Source organism: Notamacropus eugenii, chromosome 5, assembly GCF_028372415.1.
Source record: "Notamacropus eugenii isolate mMacEug1 chromosome 5, mMacEug1.pri_v2, whole genome shotgun sequence".
NCBI lineage: Eukaryota > Metazoa > Chordata > Mammalia > Diprotodontia > Macropodidae > Notamacropus > Notamacropus eugenii.
This window is the reverse complement of record NC_092876.1, coordinates 235,716,221-235,737,225: the sequence shown is the minus strand read 5'-3', so window position 1 is coordinate 235,737,225 and position 21,005 is coordinate 235,716,221.

Genomic DNA, 21,005 nt, shown 5'->3' with positions numbered 1-21,005 from the left:
GTACAAGTCATTTTCCAATTGATAAATGGTCAAAGGGTATGTACAGAGAGTTTTCAGGGGAAGAAATTAAAGCCATCTATAGTCATATTAAAAAATGTTCTAAATCACTATTGATTAGAGAAATGCAAGTCAAAACAACTCTGAGGTACCTTATCGCACCTATCAGATTGGCTAACAAGAAAAAACAGGAAAATTATAAATGTTGGAGAAGATGTGGGACAGTTGGAATACTAACTCATTGTTAGTGGATCTGTGAGCTGATCCAAACAATCTGGAGAACAGTTTGGAACTATGCCCAAAGGGCTATAAAAATCTGCATACCTTTTGACCCAGCAATATTGCTTCTGGAGCTGTATCCCAAAGAGATCATAAAAATGGGAAAAGGTTCCACATGTACAAAAATATTTATAGCAACTCTTTCTGTGGTGGCCAAGAACTGGAAATCAGGGGAATGCTCATCAATTGAGGAATGGTTGAACAAGTTGTGGTATATGAATGTAATGGAATACTATTGTGCTATAAGAAATGATGAACAGGCAGACTTCAGAAAAACCTGGAAAGACTTATATGAACTGATGCTGAGTGAAGTGAGCAGAGCCAGGAAAACATTATGCACAGTAACAGCCACAGTGTTCAAATTTTTGATACACTTCATCCTTCACAGCCATGCAAGAACCTAAAACAATTCCAAATGATGCCAAATGCCATCCACATCCAGAGAAAGAACTATGGAGTCAGAACGCTGAATGAAGCAGACTATTTTCTCCTTTGGTATGTTTAGTTTTGTTTAGTTCTTCTCATGCTTTCTCTCATTTGTTTTAATTCTTCTATGCAACATGACTAACATGAAAATGTGTTTAATAAGAATGTATGTGTAGAACTCAAATAAGATTGCATGCCATCTTGGGGAAGGAAGGGGAGAAAATTTGAAGTGAATGTTGAAAACTGAAAACAAATAAATTAATACATTTTGGGAAAAAAAGACAAAAATAAGCAGCATAATGGATAAGCGCAGGTCCTGTCTCTGACATATCCTGGGAGTGTGACCATGGGCAAGTCACTTAGCATTTAGCACAGCGTCTGACACATAGCAGGTACTTAATAAATGCTAGTTGACTTTCTACCTCTGAAAATGAATAAGTTGGTTTCAACAGCATCTAAATTCATTTTAGCTCTAAATCTATGGTCTTATGAATTCCCATGTTAAAGATATCACAAGTCTGGTCACCATCTCTATCTCAGTTACTGGTGTATGTGTCTCTCCCTTTACATCCACCATACACTATTAGATATCAAGCTCCATGACAATAGGGTCTATTTTGTATTTTTCTGTTTCTTTTAAAAAAAATTTTTGTTTATTTTATTCTGAACTTAAGAAATAAAACAAGCATTTCTGTAACATAATAGAATATTAAAATAAAGATGATTGCATTGGAAACTGCAAATTTATTGTGTACAACTTGCTATTCCTTCTAAATAAATAATAAAATTATCATGCAACTTTCTCTTTTCCCCTCTTTTTTTTTTCTTTTCCACCATTCCCTAGAGATGGACACTAATTCACTGTTGGTGGAACTGTGAGCTGATCCAACCATTGTGGAGATCAATCTGGAATTAGGTCTAAAATGTTATTAAACTGCTTATACCCTTTGACCCAGCAATCCCACTACTAGATCTATTTCTAAAGATGATTAGGGAAAAAAGGAAAAGAACCTATACATTCAAAAATATTTCTTTCTATTTCTAACCCTTAGCACACAGTAGGTAACTAACAATGGTTTGTTGAGTTGACCTGGCACGTTTCCCTCCCCGCTACCAAAGACATTTGTGAAAGCAGAAACACAATTTAAAATGAGATGTTTTCTAATGGAGTTCATGTAGGCTTAAAGTTAATAATAACCCATATTTATATAGCACTTATCCTAAAATAATCTTTAAGGTAGGCAGTATAAGTATTATCCTATTTTTGAGATGAGGACATAGGCACTGAGTAGTTAAATGACTTGACCATGCTCACATTCATAAATCTCTGAGGCCAGATTTGCTCTCCAGTTGCAGCACCATCTCTCCCTCCCCAAGTCAATGATTCAGATTCTCACTGTGACTAACTTCCCATGAGGTCTTAAGGAGAGGGATTTGACTTCGCTCCTCACTCCTTCCAGTGTGTAATTCCAGGATGATCTGTATAGTTAGCTAATTCTTGATATTAGTGTGTCTTGAGAATCAAGTACATTTCCATGACATTCAAAAAAATTAGTTTTGCAGAGAGCCAACATACCCTTTTGCTCAGGGTAAGTAATCCCCAAGGGTGGGGGAGGAGGGAGTCCCAGATTCCTCAGGATTATTTTGGCTGGAGAGGAGTTAAGTGTAGCATCTGGGAAAGAGCTTTGCTGACCACACCTCTCCTAATACCATCTTCCCTCCTTTCTTTCTGAACCTTCATAGCCATTTATTTGTCTGGCTCAAAAAACAAATTGAGAAACAGAAAGAAAACAAAAATCCTGCAAGTGAGGAGCTTGACGATAAATTGTTTTATCTTTTTATAAGCCCAGGGATAGGGTGGAAGCATCACCCTTGAGCTGGGGTATTTGGTGAACAAAAAAGATTAGTGACTTTCCTTGCAACTGATGACAATCTTTGCTTCCAGTCACATGTCTGTATGTTTCAGGTGAATGAATTAAGATCAACAATTCAAACACCACAGATCCTGAAGCCAGGTGTAGAGGGATATTCAGGGTGTAGTCTTTGCTGAATCACACATGACAACAAAAAGTAGATTGACAATTGGTTTTCTTTGGCGCATGTCTAAAAACTGTCACATTTGTGGCTTCATTTTTTTCCAGATACTCCCTGACCCTGACTCTTTCTCCTCATTTAACCATGAGTGGTGTGTGATCAGGACCTCCTGGACTAAGAAAGACAGAAAACACCAGGGATTTGCTGTGATTCTTTCAACCCTTCTGTACAAAGGGAATAGAAAGTAATTAGGAATCACAAAAGGAACCCAGCCCAGTAGCCCGTATGATTGGCAGGGCCCTCCCTGACCTTAGTAGATATTTTTCCTTGCCTGAAGACTGTAGACCCAAGCAAGCTGCAGAAATCATTGGGCATTAATGCCTCCCCAATCCAGCTGGTACTACTGCAGCCTACATGAATGCAAATTATTAATGCTTTGTGGAGGATAAAATACAAAAGGATTCTTGTTAGACTTCTGCTTTGCAGCAAACTTTTTCCCTGTAGTCTGATAGGGCTAATGCTAAAATAATTTAGTATTAATCATTTATAAAGTGGCCTTCTTAAAAAATAATGTGGGAAACTATGCATCATATTAAACCAAAAAAGTTTCCAGTACTCTGGGCTGAGTGCCCAAAGGCTATTACATGCATACACCCCGGAGCACTCATACACACACAAACCCACAAGTGGGCAAAAACAGTTGTTGGCAAGAATAAGAAATTGTTCTTGCTGATAGCTTGATGCAATGTAGGTTAGATTAGGAATAAGCATTCAGCAGGGATTTTCACAAAGAAATAATATCAGGAAAGGAAGAACATAATATAACAAATGTTTCTGCCATTTCTAGAATATCAGAGCATGATTATGGGAAGCCTATGAAAAGGCATGACTATACCATATTGTATCTTTGCAGGATATTTTATGGGTTTGGAACTGGCAAGTTTATTTTTCCACAAAGAAAACAACTTTCCAGAAAGTCAGACGAATAAGGTGACAAATTAGCTTTTTTTTTTTTTAAAGAAAGAAAAGTAGCCAGGTTTATGGCTAGTTACCCAGTTCTTTAGAATACCAGTTTTTTTTTATTCAATGAGGGAAAACTGACACTTTTTGTGGTATGCATGTTAGACACCCATTCTATTATGTGTGTAGGCAGGACACAGACTTTGTTACTGGGAGGGAAATGGGACAAAGGTCACTAGTTCCACCCAGTCCCTTTCAGTCTTGCTCCCACGGTGAGATCTACACGGACCTTGACAGGCGTGATAGGAACTGAAAGGAATTTTCTAACCCCCAAGTGAGTCTAGGGTCAGTGAATGGCAGGCAGAATAGAAACAGATTGCATTTCAAAATAGACTTAACTACTTAATGACTTTTCTAGCCAGTTGGCTAGGTGAAGCTGGCTGGGGTCTCTGACATAAAAGAACTGAAATAGCCCCTAGAAATATGAGCTAAAAGGGTTGCTACACTGCTTCACCTATAGGGGAAAGACAGAAGGGAGTCATATGGTAATTGAAGACCCGCAGAGCAGAGTAGTAGCTGAGTAGTATACCACTAGAGGGTATTAAGGAGTGAAGATGTCCAGTAGTGGGCAGCAGAGAGCAACTTTTAGCGGAAATGTCCAGTAGAGCAGTTTGCCCAATGGTCAGAAGATATCGGCTCTGCCATGGAGGAGGCAATGCCATTGAAAGTACGACTTGCCTTGGCTATATGTGGTCCCTTCATGTGCCCTTTTTCTCACTAGAAAGGTGTGTGGTAATGTGGGAGACCATATATTAGTGTTGGGGAGGGTGTGTGTGTGTGGTAAGAATCTGTCTTGTATTTCATTTTGCTCTGCTGTTTAATTAAATGCCTTTTTCTGAGAACTAATACATCCTCTGGTTGATTGGTAAAAGAAACATATTGTTGGGTGCCTAAGGGTGGTTTTGAGTGGATGTTGATCTACAATGTGCCTCATACTTGGGGCAGCTTTGAGGGGTCCTTTGTGTGAAGGGACTCCGAGTGCCATCTATGAGTCTCTTTAAGATATTACACTGTCATTTGAAGGTTTAAACATTGAAGTAGCCAGGCCTGACGCTTCCCTTACATCGATGGGAGACAACATGTAACGATGTAAAGAGCAAAAGAATGCTGACTTGGGAGAGAAAGGATCCAGACTGCAACACTACCTCTGATGTCTGCTCTCAGTATGACCTTGGGAAAATCACCTTGACTCTCTGGGATTTAGTTTCTCATCTGTAAAATTAGGTGAAAAAGATGGCCTTTGAGGTCCATTCAAGTATAGTATCTCTGCAAGATGCTTTATGGATTTGGAACTGGCAGGTTTCTTTATTTTTCGACAAAGAAAACAACTTTCCAGAAAGATAGATGAATAAGGAAACAAGTAAGGTTTGATTTTTTTGCTTATTTTTAAAGAAAAGCAGCCAGTTACCCAGCTCTTTACAATACCAGATTTTTTTTTTTTTTATTCAGTGAGGTAATTGACACTTTGGAGCTAGGATCTTACATGATCATTTATAATAATAATAATACTAGCTAGCATCTATATAACATGATAAGTGCCTGGAACTGTGTGGATGCTTTACAATTGTTATATCATTTGCTTTTCACAACAATTGAGAAGTAGGTGCTGCTATTATCCCCATTTAAGAGTTGAGGAAACTGAGGGTCAGTGAATGGCAAGCAGAAGAGAAACAGATTGCACTTCAAAATAGACTTAACTGCTTAATGACTTTTCTAGCTAGTTGGCTAGGTGAAGCTGGCTGGGGTCTCTGACATAAAAGAACTGAAATAGCCCCTAGAAATATGAGCTAAAAGGATTTCACCTGTAGAGGAAAGACAGAAAGGGGTCATATGGTAACAGAGGTTAAGTGACTTGCCCAAGGTCACACAGCTAGTAAATATTTGAGGCTGGATTTGAATCCAGGTCTTCCTGATGCCAAACCCCAGAGCTTTATCCACTACTCCACTTAGTTGCCTTAGTGTGTTCAATCATCTCACTCCAACTGTTCAAAACATGTGAATGAGTATGTATGTATGTGTATACGTATGTATGTGCTCAACACAGGAAGGTCATTATTTTTAACTATGATACAAACCTCCTATACTGAACATTCATGCTTGATATTCCAGTATTCTACAGTGTTGAGTGATTTACCATGAAAGATTCACAAATACTTGTTCGAAAAACACTCTTTATATAGAAGCAGAGAGAGTTCAGATAGATGATAGATGGATAGATAGATACTAGTTAGGTAAGAGATGATAGGTAAATGGATAGATAGATGATCTATTATTGTTTGTCCTTCATTCTCAAAGAGGACCATGACATCAGGAAGGAGATGTCATGACTTAAAGTGACTTGGATTTAAGTGAGGGAGGGCTGTGCAAAGTCACCAGCCTCACTCTCTCCTCCAGAGCACTCTGGGTCCAGAAGCAAGATAGAGATCAGGTTGACAGGAGATGGCCCTCAGATATTAGATATATAATAGATAGATGGACAGACACATGATAGACAGAGAATACATAGATGATAGATACAATAGTTACTAAACACTTAAAAGGGGCCAGATATGGTGCAAAGAGCTGGGAATAAAAATACAACAAAACAACAACATCTCTTCCTTCAAGGAGTTTATATTCTAATGAGAAAGATACACAAAAGAAGCTAGAAACCAGAAGCAGTATGGAGCATGGAGGTAGAGAGGTACCTGTGTGGGGTGAGGTGGAAATTTCTACAAAGTTAGGAGCAGAGAATTGAGCATGACTAACCTCAGTTCTTCTGAAATGATGGTCCAGGGAAAGATTTCACCAATCACTGCAGAGGAGGAAGCTTCTTGAGAGTGACAGGTTTGTGGGCACAGAGGTGGAAGAGACTGGAGAGTTAAGAGTAGAGCAGAGAGAAAAAAGAATTTGTATAGTCTAGTCTCTTCATGAAATCATCTTGGCCAGGAACTTTATTTTGCAGATAAGGAAAGAAAGGTATAGAAATCTTGACTATTCTCCTCTAATACTTGACTTGCATTTATTCTTTGATTTTGTGATATGAACTCATGCTCTTGTCTTGAATAATGTCAGTCTAAATGAAAAGGTATCAGTTCAATTCATTTCTAACACATTGATGCATCTGCTGTTTTAGAAATGAATTTTAAAAATAGTTTCTTTACCTACTACTACCTTTCTTTTGAATCTGTCTATAGAAGTTACATTTTCCAAGTGTCATGTGGGGCATTTTCCTCTCACCTGTGGGGCTCTTAGATATAGCTATCCCAGGTTCAAGGTGCTTTATGGGTCTATATTTACTCAATATCTGAGTTTTCAACCAATGTATTTACTTTTTTTCTGGTCAGTCAGAGGACACAAGTAGTTCAAAGTAAAGGCCTTTAATGATACAACATGCTAAGAGAAGTAGTAATAGAACACCCCTCCCCACCTCCATATATTTGATTCACGCCTTCTCACAAATGAACCTACCATCAGTGTTAGAAGATTGAACACACAGAAGGGAAGTGTGTGGCTAGGGCACACATCTGCAGGGACATCTCAAAACATCAAGGCTGCATGTATCTTTTGGTAATCTAATTATACTGCTCTTTATGAATTTATACCCAGCTGGGCATAACTCTCTGCAGGGCCTGCACATGAGCTGGGTATCACATTTTTTCTGCTCCCCAATTGAGTGTTGACCCTGTTGCTGTCTTACAGCTATCTCAGCACCAATTTGCTAGGATATGATGACTAGAACCTTCTCTTGGATGTAACAGGTTTTTAGTCCTAGTTATATCACAGTTAGATCATGTCTAGCTCATAAAAAAAAGCAAAGTAAAGGGTCTTTTTTTCTTGACTCATATGTGGGACAGAGACCAGAGTCCTCTGTTCCAGGCAACCATCTGACTTGTTGATAGAAATTTCCAAGGTGTAGCAGGGTGGAGTTTAGTGATGTCACCTCTTAGGGTAGGGACATTCAGTCCACTAGAAGGGTTGACATACAATTGGTTACCTTGGTATTTCATATTTATATAGATTCAGTAAATTTCAGAATTGAAAGAAGAGATTTTCTAGATCCTCATTTTACAGAGGAAAAAACTGAAGTCCAGAAACTGGGACTAAAATCCAGGTATCATGATTCTTGTCTCCTTCATTAGAAAGGAGCCTTCTTGAAGCTAAGGACTGTTATTGTTTTTGTTTTTTGGGTTGGCGGCGAGGGAGTTCTTCCCTTGTACCTCTAGCACTTAGCACAAAGCCTGACAAACAGTGAGCACTTGATAAATGCTTGGGGATTGAGTGCCTCTTTGCATCAATTTTCTGCAATGGAGTCTCTGCTCTATCCATACCAATAACTATGTGCTAAAACCCTTCTTTTATTGAGAATAATCTGGGGATGTTTTGTTCCATTTTTATTATGAAGTACAGACTTCCTTCGGAAGAGTGAGTAGGATGATAATTAGAGAACAATTCCAGCTAGTCAAATTGGGGTACTGAAAAACACCTACATAGGAATATTCTTCGAACCCATGCAATTTTCCTGTTATTGTGGATTAAATATATTTGGAGAGGCATCATGCTGTGTTTAGAGTCAGGAAAACCTGGGTTCAAGTCTTGTCATGGCTGCATGTTAGTTGGGTGACCACTAGTAAATCATTTAATATTTCAGTGCCCCAGATAACTCTCTAAGACTTTAAACCATAGGTGAATTCCAGGCCTGCATTAGTAGAGAGAGTTTCTATATTGGGAATCCTTCATACTGACTGCAAGTCCAAATTCCCACCCAAGAAAAGTTAAATTGTCATTTCTACTTTCAGCCTTCATCTCTCTGATCTGTTTGCCCCTAAAATAGCTTGTAAACTGCTGGGGCTCAGTAATACTGCTTTGCTCCCTGAAAGGACTGGGCTCTAGCTGCATTCTTGCTGACCTGTTTCCACTGGCTGAGGTACAAGTAGCAAAGATGACTTTGTTTCTTCATGAATCAGCTTGTCCTTTCTTCCTCTCCCTTTCAACACTGTTTTCCTTCTTAAAACCAGAGTCTCCCTGAAAAAAATGTCCAGAACAAAAATAATGAAAGAATAAGCAAGAGTCCTAAAAAAAAGAGTAAGCTTTCTCCCTGCTGGCATTTTATGAATATTGGTTTCTTTCTTTTTTTTTTTTTTGGCAAAAGGGGAAAAAAAGGCTTAAATATCCCTAAAGGAGAAAGTGCTTTACCTTCCCATCTGGTATCCCTGTCTTGCTGATATGTGCACTCCTTAATAGATTATTGGAGCAGAAAGGGACTTAAAGGCAATAGCAGATTTACTGAGTTTTTCTTCTTTCTCTCTTCTACTCTTACAGTTTTATAAATTAGAAAATGGGAATCTCAGAGAAGTGAGGTGAAGCCCAAGACCACAAAGTTAGTGCTAAAGGTAGAATGCTAACCTAAAGGTCCTGATCCCCAGAAGATGACATTTCTCATTTGATCACTCTGCCTTCTTATTTGTTTTACAATATTTCTGGGCCCCATGACCGATATATTTATCCATCTATCCATATAGTCATACACAAATGTATATACATACTACATGTGTAATGCACACATGCAGGTACATACGCATAATATACACATGTGAATATTATATGTATATTTGTATGTATATATGTGTATATATACTTAGAAAAAGAGAGAGATGGAGACAGACTGACAGAAACACAGAAAGACACATAGAGAGAGAAGGGAGAGAGAGAGAGACACACACGCACAGAGAGATAGACAGAAAGAAAGAAGTAGAAGAAGAGGAAAAAAAAGAACTAAAATATTGAGAAGTAGCAGAATTGTATAGTCAAACCATATAACTTATATTGGGAAACAAGGGCTGAACCATGGGCTGTATAGTCTATTGGGCTAACCTAACCCTGCATGGACCCATTGACTATTGTTAAATGGACCCTTGAAAATTAAAGCCTGAGATTTTCTCGGTAGGTAGTGACCCTCTGCTCACCCCACTTCTCCCACCTCCAATCACAATCTTCAGATATGGAAACAAGACCAAGTGACTCTGAGGTGGATTAGCCTATCAGACTCAAAACCTGGTCACTACAAAGCAGGAACACTGCAAAGATGGATTTGAAAGCTGCCCTGATCATGGAGACCATCTGGAGAAGATTCTGGCCTGTGATTTACTGCATAACCAGATCAGAATTAATGGAGAGGATTGTTCAGAGAGGGGGAAGTGTGTTGTTGGATGTAGTCCTGTCCTTGCTTGCTGATTTTCCTCGCATAATTAATTAATTCAGGAACCGGCTGATTGACTAATTGTATACCCTTAATTTTATAGTTGGCATTGCTGATGAGATGATGTATGTGGAATTACTGTAAGCACGAAGTTGCATTGCTTTTGATTCTGATTCATTCTAATGATACATGTTCTTGTTTTAGTGGCTTTGAGCTAAATCATTACATTAGTGGAACTGCCATGAGTAGATTGCTATAAACATTTCCCTTTCACTAATTGCCTTGATTTAGTCCAATTCTTAAAAAAAAAAAAAAAAAAAGAAAGAAATAAAAGAAGAAACAAAATGACCCTCTTGTTAGGTTGTTTTTTTGAGGATTAAAAAAAAAGTGTGTACAGAATATACAAATGTATCCACCAGCCCCTAATAGACCTAGTGCTCAAACCCACACAAATGGAATTTAAAAGTGAAACCACTGACATAGTTGATTTTTAAAATGTGATTATCTTGGATTATGGTCACATGAAGTTGTTTTCTCTATGGAAATATAATAGAAGACTTTAACGAAACCCAAAGGCCATGTTCAAATTTGGAAGGAGGGGCACACATGTGCTTTAGAATGTTTTCACCAGTTAAAATGGCAGCTTTGTGATGACTGTTCATGACTGTTATAAGGAAGAGGGCACTTGCCTTGTCTATAAAATGAGGGGGTTAGTTTAGGTGATTTCTAAGGGCCATTTTCAGCATAGCATTCTATAATTATATGATTGTACTTTTGTCTGTAAATCATCCCTTAGATTAGCAAAATGTGAGCCTTGATTATCTGTTGAACTTTCCAGGAAGGCTGAGTCTGGGTACTAGCAAAGTTCTTAAGGTCTAGAAAAGTGATGAGCACCAGGATAGTCTGTTATCATCAGGGGTGTGCAGTATGATAGGAGTCAGTGAAGATGTCTATTTTCTACATGTGTGACCAAAAAGTGCATGATCTTGTCAAGTAACTATACTAAAGAGAGGACTTTGGATAACAAAGAGGAGAGAAGAAGTAACATTTTGTGGTCCTTGGAAAATCTCTTAATGGTTACATTAAAAAAGAAGCCAGAAGACTGGCCCTTCTTTGTTTCAGCTTTTGTACTCCAATCTGCTTACTGTCCCCTGCAATTGTAAGAGTGATTTTTTTTTTTACCCATACGGCCAAAGAAAGATGATAATCAGATATTCTCCAAAAATGGTTATCCCACTCAAAAACAAATCGGTTTTGCCATTAATTCCCCAAATTTAACAATTTGCTAAGATTTTGTTTCCCAAGCATTGCATCTCCAAGAGGTTTGCAAATAATAAAATTAATAGAACTTTTTAAGCATCTACCAAGTTTTAGGCCTTTTTACTTTTGACTCAGCATATGTAAATATAACGAATGATGTCTGCTTACAAGTTATCTCTCCTCAGTACCACCATTTCCAAATAAAGATAGAATAATGAGGATTGTAGCTCACTTTTTTGAGGTGGAGGGGTTGGGAATGGTTGGGGAACATGTGATTCCTGTTCTTTTTGAAGCTTTAGTTTAGTTATTGTGAACCTTACTTCTTTCTTCTTCCTCCTCACATTAAAAAAATATTTCTGGATGGTTTTCTTTCCCTGCTGTCTTTTTTTCCTCCCAGCATTGACCTGGGAAAAAATTGTAAAGTAGACAAAGTTGGTATTTGGTGCTTTTGGTCTCCTCTTCCTTTGCTCAGTACTTTCTTATACTTAAGGGGCAGCTAGGTGGTATGGTAGATAGACCACCAGTACAGGAGTCAGGAGGACCTGAGTTCAAATCTCACCTCAGACACTTGACACTCGCTAGCCATGTGACCTTCGGCAAGTCACTTAACCCCAATTACCTCATCCTGGGTCATCTCCAGTCATCCTGATGAATACCCCAATTGCCTTATCCTGGGTCATCTCCAGTCATCCTGATGATTATCTGGTCACTGGATCCAGATGACTCTGGAGGAGAAGTGAGGCCGGTGACCTGCACAGCCCTCCCTCACTCAAAATGAAGTGCAAGTCATGTTATCATTTTTCTGATGGCATGGTCTTTTTTGTCAACAAAGGATGAACACGCACATCTTATACTTAGGAAAGAGGAAATCAGTAACTTCCATCTTAGTTTGAATTATTTCCACATGTGGTTTTAGAAATGGAAAGAATGTAGAAATTGCTCCTTAATTTAACAGTCTCAGTTTCAGTGTCTTCCTTGACTTGCACTCATCCTCCCTTCACATATCAAATCTGTTCCACAAATCAAATCCATTGTCTTGTTATTTCTACCTCCACAACATCTCTTATGTGGGTCTCTTCTCCACTCACACTTCCATCATCCTTCCCTGGGCCCTCATCACCTCACTCTCAGACTACGGCAGTAACCTGATGGTTGGTCTCTGCCTTAAGTTCCGCCTCCCCCCCCCCCCCCCCCACCAGGTGCCAGAGTGATCTTCCAGTCTTCCATCTATTCAGTTAACTTTATTATCTATTATCCTGTTATCTCCAGGATCGCATATAAAATTCTCTGCTTGGCTTTTAAAGCCCTTTACAACCTGCCTCTTCCTACCTTTCTTGCATTAAGCCCTTCTTCATAATCTATTGAGAGAAATGATTATTAATAAACAAAGATTTGGGGAGATAGAGTCCCCCTTTTTCTAAAGTCCTTATTTTAAATACTCAGTCTCTGAAGGTTGAACTAACTTTCTCCTCTATCAGAGCCCACCCAACCTCACCAGGAACCTCTAATCTAAGGTGAATTCCATTCAATCAGACTTGGGTGGAGGTAGATCCTTTGTCTAGATTGCCCAAGGCGAGGGGTAGTCTATGTATAGGGATAGTCTTTCTGTCCAAGAGTGACATGATATCACTCTCAGCCCCTCATTGTAATATTCATTCTCTTATTGTTAACCAACCATTTGATTGTAACCCTCAGGAACACCCCTCTTTCAAGGGCTTATAAAGTTGTGAGCCTACCACTATGATGGTCTTTGCCATTCCAGAGTGCTACTGACCTTTTATTAAAATACTATTATTAATAAAATGACTAATCACCCAGAAATTATGTCTCTTGAACTTTTTAAATGACACAGTGTGATACACTGACACTTGACCTGCTTGTTATTCCTTGACTCAGTCTTTCACCTGTACTCATTTAACCTAAGATGTTCATTCTCTTCATTGTGGTCTCCTGGCTTCACTAGTTTCCTTCAGGACTTAGTTAGAACCCTACCTTCTTCAAGAGGATCTTCACAGTCTGACATTCTCCTCCTTCCTTCATTAGTGCCTTCCCTTTGGTGTTACCCCCCATTTACAATAAGAGAAATTAACATTATACTATTTTGTTAATAACTAATTATTAATTTGTGATGCATCCTTTTCCTTCTATGTCTGTTAAGACCCAGTTCCTGAAAGGTCAGTCAGTCTCTGAAAGGCATGATTGAGTGATATTATTCCTAGGCTGGTGGGGCCCTCACACAATATAGAATGGAATATAGACAGAATCCAGTCTGGAGGAGCCCTTATCCTGCAGGAGGAACCCTTGTCCTTGATCCCCTCCATTAGAGTTTAGGGCAACCCAAATCATGGAAGAGAAAACTAACCAGAAAGATCTTGATGGAAATGACTTCTCTTGCCCAGATACCTTAAAGCTGCTGAGTCTCATAAGCAAGCCATGTTCTCCTCAGGAGGAGCTGAAGACCTTCAGCTCACCTCTTCCTTAAATGTCCACCAATCAGGGTTGAGTTTCCTGCCAGAAGGTACACATCTGATTTAAGGCATTTGAGAGACTCTTGGCATATTTGGTTACCAAAACTACTGATCATCGATTTATTGATTATTAGCTACCCTAAGTAATGAATTGATCACAAATTACCTGGAAACTCCATCTCTTGGGTTTTATTTGCAACAGTTGTATATATTTTGTATGTATGAAGTTGCTTGCAAGTTGTCTCCACTATTCAAATGTGAGCTCCCAAAAGACACAGATTGTGTTTACCTTTCTTTGTATCCCCAGTGCCTGGCGCTTGGTGCCCAGGAGGTAGCAAGTGCTGACTGATTTTACTGAGACACCTGAACTCCCGAGAGTTAGAATGAGAGCCCAGGGATCCTGACTCCCAGATTTGTGCTTTTTGTCTTCATACAATTCAGTCCATGTTTATATCTTTCAGGCTCTTTGCATTTAAAAATGCATCTTAAGTTGTGGAATTATAACCATTATCTTTTGTTGAAAGAATTAAGATATCAGGGAGCAGGTAGGGGATGCTGTTGTTTGAAGAAGCAGAGGACCCCTTCTGCTAGTTCTTGAAATCATTTCTTTTAATAGCATTTTGTTGCGGTTGTCATGCAGTCATGTCTGACTCTTCATGACCTCATGACCCTAGTGGCCATAGGGTTTTCTTGACAAGGATACTAGAGTGGTTTGCCATTTCCTTCTTCAGTGGATTAAGGCACACAGAGGTTAGGTGACTTGCCCAGGATCACGCAGCTAGTAAATGGCTAAGGCCATATTAAGGTCAGTTCTTCCTGACTCCAGGCCTAGTGCTCTATCTACTGAGTTACCTAGCTGCCTTCTATGCATTGTATACTTAGACCCATTCTTCCCATTCTTCTTTACTACGAGAAATAGTAAGGCATCCATCTATCCAAATGGATAGAGTATCTGACTTGAAGTCATGAGGACTTGATTCCAAACCCTGCCTCAGACACTACTTGGCAAGTTCCTTAAATTTTGTTTATCTCACTTTCTTCATCTGTAAAACAGGGATAATAATAGCACCTACTTCAGAGTTGTAAGGGTCAAATGAGATATTATTTGGAAAAAAACTTTGTGGGTCACAATGCCCTATACAACTGCTAGTTATTCTAATAATATACTATTAAGTAAAAAGTATCAGAGAGCTAGGAAACATGATTGGTTTGGGATTTCTTATTTTTTTTTTTTCTATTTCAGGCCCTAATTCTAAAGTGAGAGGCTTATATTGTAATTGTTTTTTCCATCTGCTCATTCTGGGCAGAGGGGAAAAAACCAACCAATAGGAAGCATTGGTGGATTTGTTTTAACATATGCTGAATGTAATTGAGGATTGGGTGAAAATCCCCTTTACTGCCCCACTGTAGTGGATATATTCAGTGACTGCCGTGATCACCTGACGAACATAATTTAGACAAGTGGATTAGCCAACTTAGGAACAGGCATCTTCACTTGTGACTATGGGTGTAGGTTGCCAAGCTACCCTTCAAGAACATCTTATGTGACTGCTGAAGCGAGAGTGCCAAATTAGAAAAATGCAAATGGATGCCTGAAATGCTGACAGAAGAGGGATGGGCAGTTGCCAGTCATCAGTGCATTCTCTAAAGCCCCAAATTACTCTTGCTGTTAAGTAAATTCTGGGGAGGGGATGGAGAGAAGATGATTCTGGAAAAGGTCCTATCATCCCAGCTGATAAAAATCCCACTTCCTATCCTTTTGGAAACAGATATAAGTTCTGGATAAATGGAAAAAAAAATAAAATGATCAAATCGTGTTGTGGAATGAGTATTGAATATTCTGTGCAAAATTTAACTAGTAGTTACAAAGCCTTGTTAGTCTCTCAGAAGTAAAACTGGGCTTATTTTGCTCATCGTCCCCACTTCTGTTATACTTACCACCTTTGGATTTAGGAGAATCCTACCCCTTAATCTAAAGCAATAGGATTGAAACTCTTTAAGCCAGATTCCTCAACTTCATGGGAAGGTACTGAAGGAGGCATACAGTATCAGATGTAGCCAAAATGTTGATTTGCTACAGTTGCTTATATGTACTTCATTCCAAGGGAAGATTCTATTGTGGACAAATCATCGTGCAACGACAGGAAAAGTTTTTGTTTTGCCGCTTTATATATATATATATACATACATACGTATATATATATATATACACATACATACGTATATATATATATATACATACATACGTATGTATGTATACATACATACATACATACGTATATATACATACATACGTATGTATGTATACATACATACATATATACGTATGTGTATATATATATATATATATATATATATATATATATATATATATATATATATATATATATATATATATATATATATTTTACCAGTTCCTAGCACAGGGACTTGCTTACAACATGTGCTTAATAAGTGTTTGTAGAATTGGACTAAATTCCCTTAAAACCTGTTGCTTTCTGATTTCCCCATCTTTCTTTTTCAAAAGTATTGTTTTATTTTTTAAACGTTATTTTTTAAAATTTATATTCCAAATTCTCTCCCTACCTCCAGCCCTTCCCCTACCTATCAAGAAAGCTAATAATATTATATCAATTATACATATGAAATCATACAAAGCATATTTCCATATTAGCCATGTTGCAAAAAAAACAAGAAAAATAAAGTGAAAAAATTATATTCCAATCTGCATTTAGAGTTCATTAGTTCTCTCTCTCTCTCTGGAGGTGGGTAATATTTTTCATTACTAGTCTTTTGGAATTGACAGAATGTTTTTAAAAAGAGCATCCATAAAACAATTTTTTTTAAAGGATTGGAAGGTAAGGTGGAATGCGTTGCATTTCTCTTAGGTCTCCTGCCTGCTTTTCTTTTCTTCTGTTGCCAGCTCTTATTTCTTCACTGAAAGAGGATCCCCAGTGACCCAGCTCTAACACTTTTCTTAGTTTCAACAAGCTAACCGACATGTAGACTTGCACTTAAATTAGGAACTCTTGTAAAGACTGCTTCAATTACCTTGTAAGCAACTGATTGAATAGATTCTCTACTAGGGATCTTTAAAAATTCAATGGTATTTTCAGGTAGTTATTTTGAGGATTTCATTTTCAGTATTATGTGTCCTAGATCTCAGCAGTTGGTTTCTCCTTCTCCTTTCCCCATCAGTCATTTGGAAATAGCTACAAAGGTTTATGCCAAACGTGAGTATGGGGGTGTTATGATGAATTCAACTGCACTTTGGTTGAGACACTTTCTGGGGTGGCTATTCAAGTTAAAATCATTCAGGATGCTCTGCAACATAAGGAGGAAAAAAATGAAGGGGATTAAAGCAAGACTGTCACATTAGAAATGCTAGAAGTATAGAATCACAAGAGTTTGGAGTTGAAAGGGACATCAGTAATCAAATTCCACCTACACCTGAAAAAGAACTCTCTTTCAACAGTACCTGATAAGTGGTCATCCAATTTTTTGCTGCTACCTCTAGAGGCAGCCCCTTCCATTTTTTGCATAGTACTAATTGTTAGGTTTTTCCTGATGTCAAGCCTAAAGTTGCTTCGTGTGAACTTCTCTCCATTGCTCCTGACTGTTCTCTGGGGTCAAAAAAGACAAGTCTAATCTCTTTTCCATATGGCGACCCTTGAAATTCTGGTGTGCATGACAGGCCATGATAAAATTTCCTCCCCTTCTCTATCACAAACCTTCATAGGAAGTAGTTCCTTTCCCCCAGGGTTTCCATCATTTCCACTCCAGTAACCATTTCTTATCAGTTAGTGAAAACCAGATCTAGTACAGAATTTCAACTCATTTGATTCCTCCATCTTTTGAAGGAGAAAATTAACATTAAAGCAAATCAAGAAACTATCAGCTTCTCTGTTTTGGACAGAGAGAAGGTTCCAGCAGATTTCTATGTAACCTTTATTAAGACTGGAGTCCTTATCTTAGCACCATCTCACACTGATAAATTGGGTAGAGGGCTCATGGCTACCTACATTTTCTTACTCAAGATTCTAGGGGTATCCCTTAGAACAGGCCTGTACAACTTGGCCACTTAAAATGCCACTTGCAGCATGCCAAAGAATTTCCTCTACATACAAAGGATATTTTCCTCTACATTTTTCACAGGTCAATCCTTTGGCTTGTCTGCCCATGTAGGCCTGCCTTATAGTATGAGCACAAGCTATAATTCTGGTAACTACTTGTCAATATCAATGGCCAAGGCCGAGTAATCTCTTCTCAATAAAATTCATACCATAATTAGTATCTAAATATCAATTTAAGCACTTAATACTGTGAGAAATGATTATTTCTCCCTTGTATTAATAACATTACTCAATCAGAACCAAAGTTTTTTCCCTTTTTCTACTTTTGCATTCACAGAAATGTATGCTTTGTGGATTTTTTTATACAGGTTTCTGAGGTCTTAGGTTTTATTTTTATTTATTTATTTATTATTTTATTTGTCTTCAGTGTTCTACAATCACTTCCATATAACTTAGATTTTTCCCCCTCCCTCCCTGAGATGGCATACAATTTTTTAAAAATTTATTTATTTTTAGATTTCGACATTCATTTCCACAAAATTTTGAGTTCCAATTTTTCTTTCCATCTTTCCCCTCCCCCTACCCCATAATACCTTGCATTCTGATTACCCCTTCCCTCATTGTACATTCCCTTCTATCACACCCCACCCTTCCCTTATCCCCATCTTCTCTCTTTTCTTTTAGGGCAAGATAAATTTCTATACCCCATTACCTGTATTTCTTATTTTCCAGTTATATGCAATAATAATTCTCAACATTCATTTCTAATATCTTGAATTCCAACTTCTCTCCCTACCTCCCTCCCCATCCATCTCACTGAGAAGGCAAGCAATTCAATACAGGCCATATATGTGCCATTTTGCAAAAGACTTCCATAACAGTCATGTCGTGTAAAATTAACTGTATTGCCCTCCATCCTTCCCTCTGTCCCTCCTTTTTTTTTCTATTCTCTCATTTGACCTTGTCCCTTCCCAAAAGTGTTCACTTCTAGTTACTCCCTTCTCCCATTTGCCCTCCCTTCTATTATCCCCCTCACCCCACTTGTCCCCTTCTCCTCTAGTTACCTGTAGTGTAAGATAAATTTTCATACCAAATTTAGTGAGCGTGTTTTTCCCTCCTTAAGCCATGTGAAGAGAGTAAGCTTCACTTTTCTCTTCTCACCTCCTTCCTTTTCTCCTCCATTGAACAAGATTTTTCTTATCTCTTTTATGAGTGATAACCTGCCCCATTCCATTTCTCCCCTTCTCCTCTCAATATTTTCCTCTCTCACCCCTTAATTTTATTTTATTTTTTTATGGACATCATCTCTTCTGATTCAACTCAACCTGTACTCTCTGTCTATACGTGTGTGTGTGTGTGTGTGTGTGTGTGTGTGTGTGTGTGTGTGTGTATAATCCCTCCACCTACCCAAATACTGAGAAAGGTCTCAAGAGTTACAAATATTATCTTTCCATGTAGGAATATAAGCAGTTCAGCTTTAGAAAGTCCTTTATGATTATTCTTTCCTGTTTACCTTTTCATGCTTCTCTTGATTCTTGTATCTGAAAGTCAAATTTTCTATTCAGTTCTGTTCTTTTCATCATGAATGCTTGAAAACCTGTATATCATTGAATAACCATTTATTCCCTTGAGGCATTATACTCAGTTTTGCTGGGTAGGTGATTCTTTGTTTTAATCCCAGTTCCTTTGACTTCTGGAATATCTTATTCTAAGTCCTTCGATCCCTTAATATAGAAGCTGCCAGATCCTGTGTTATCCTGATTGTGTTTCCACAATACTCGAATTCTAGCTGCTTGCAATATTTTCTCCTTGACCTGGGAACTCTGAAATTTGGCCACAATATTCCTAGGAGTTTCTCTTTTTGGATCTCTTTCAGGAAGTGATTGGTGAATTCTTTCAATATTTATTTTGCTCCCTGGTTCTAGAATATCAGGGCAGTTTTCCTTGATAATTTCATGAAAGATAATGTCTAGTCTCTGTCTTTGATTATGGCTTTCAGGTAGTCCCATAATTTTTAAATTGTCTCTCTTGGATCTGTTTTCTAGGTCAGTTGTTTTTCTAATGAGATGTTTCACATTTTCTTCTGTTTTTTCAAACTGCTGGTTTTGTTTTCTAACTCCTTGGTTTATCTCATAGTCATTAGCTTCCCTGAACTTGATTCTGTCTTTTAAAGAACTATTTTGTTCAGTGAGCTTTTGAACCTTCTTTTCCATTTGGCTAATTCTGCTTTTTAAAGGTTCCTTCTCCTCATTGGCTTTTTGGACCTCTTTTTACAATTGAGTTAGCCTATTTTTAAAGGTGTTATTTTCTTCAGCTGAGGTTCAGATCAGCTGCTCAATTCCCCCAGGGGCTTTAAGCTGAGCCACATGGACAATGGACCCAGGCTGCTTCTGGGGCCACTGTAGCCACCCGCTGCCCACTGCTGCCACCGCCACCTCTACCACCACCTGGGGCCAGTGCTGGGGAGACCCCCATTCCCTTCTCACCCAGCTGGGAAAGTCCTTCCACACTGACCTTTGGAGCTTTCTTTGGCGCTTGTGGGTTGAGGGATCTGGGACCCTCCCCGCTGGGAATTCTGCCCTGGAGGTCTGTTCAGGTCCTGTTCCTCCCAGTGCTGCATGGCCAGGGCTGGGCTCTGCTCTACTCAGTGTCCTGTGAGATAAACCTTTTCAGTCAGCCTTCCAGGTTACGTTTGGCTGGAAACCTCTTTAACTCTGTTGCTCTGTGGCTTCTGCTGCTCTAGAATCTGTTGAGAGTCATTTTTTAGAGGTATTTTGTGGGCTGTGGGGGAAGCACCAGAGTATATGTATCTTTCTACTCCACCATCTTGTCTCCACCCCCTCACATACAATTTTATATAGGTTCTACACATACATTCCTATTAAATACATTTTCACCTTACTCATGTTGCATAGAATGGGAGAAATCATAAAACAAACTAAAATGTAATACAAAAGAAAATGATCTGCTACATTCTGCAATTGAATTCTACAGTTCTTTCTCTGGATGTGGAAGGCATTTTGCCTTAAGAGACCATTGGGAATTTTTAAAATCCTTACATTGCTATGCGGTTCTAAGTCTACCAGAAAAAATCCTCTCACTCAGTGGTTGTTGCTATGTATGAAGTTCTCCTGGTTCTGCTCTTTTGGCTCAGCATCAGTTTATATAAGTCTTTCCAGGCCTCTCTGAAACTTCCTGTTCATCGTTTCTTATAGCACCAGAGTATTCCATTACATTAGTGTACCACCGCTTGTTCAGCCATTCTCCAGT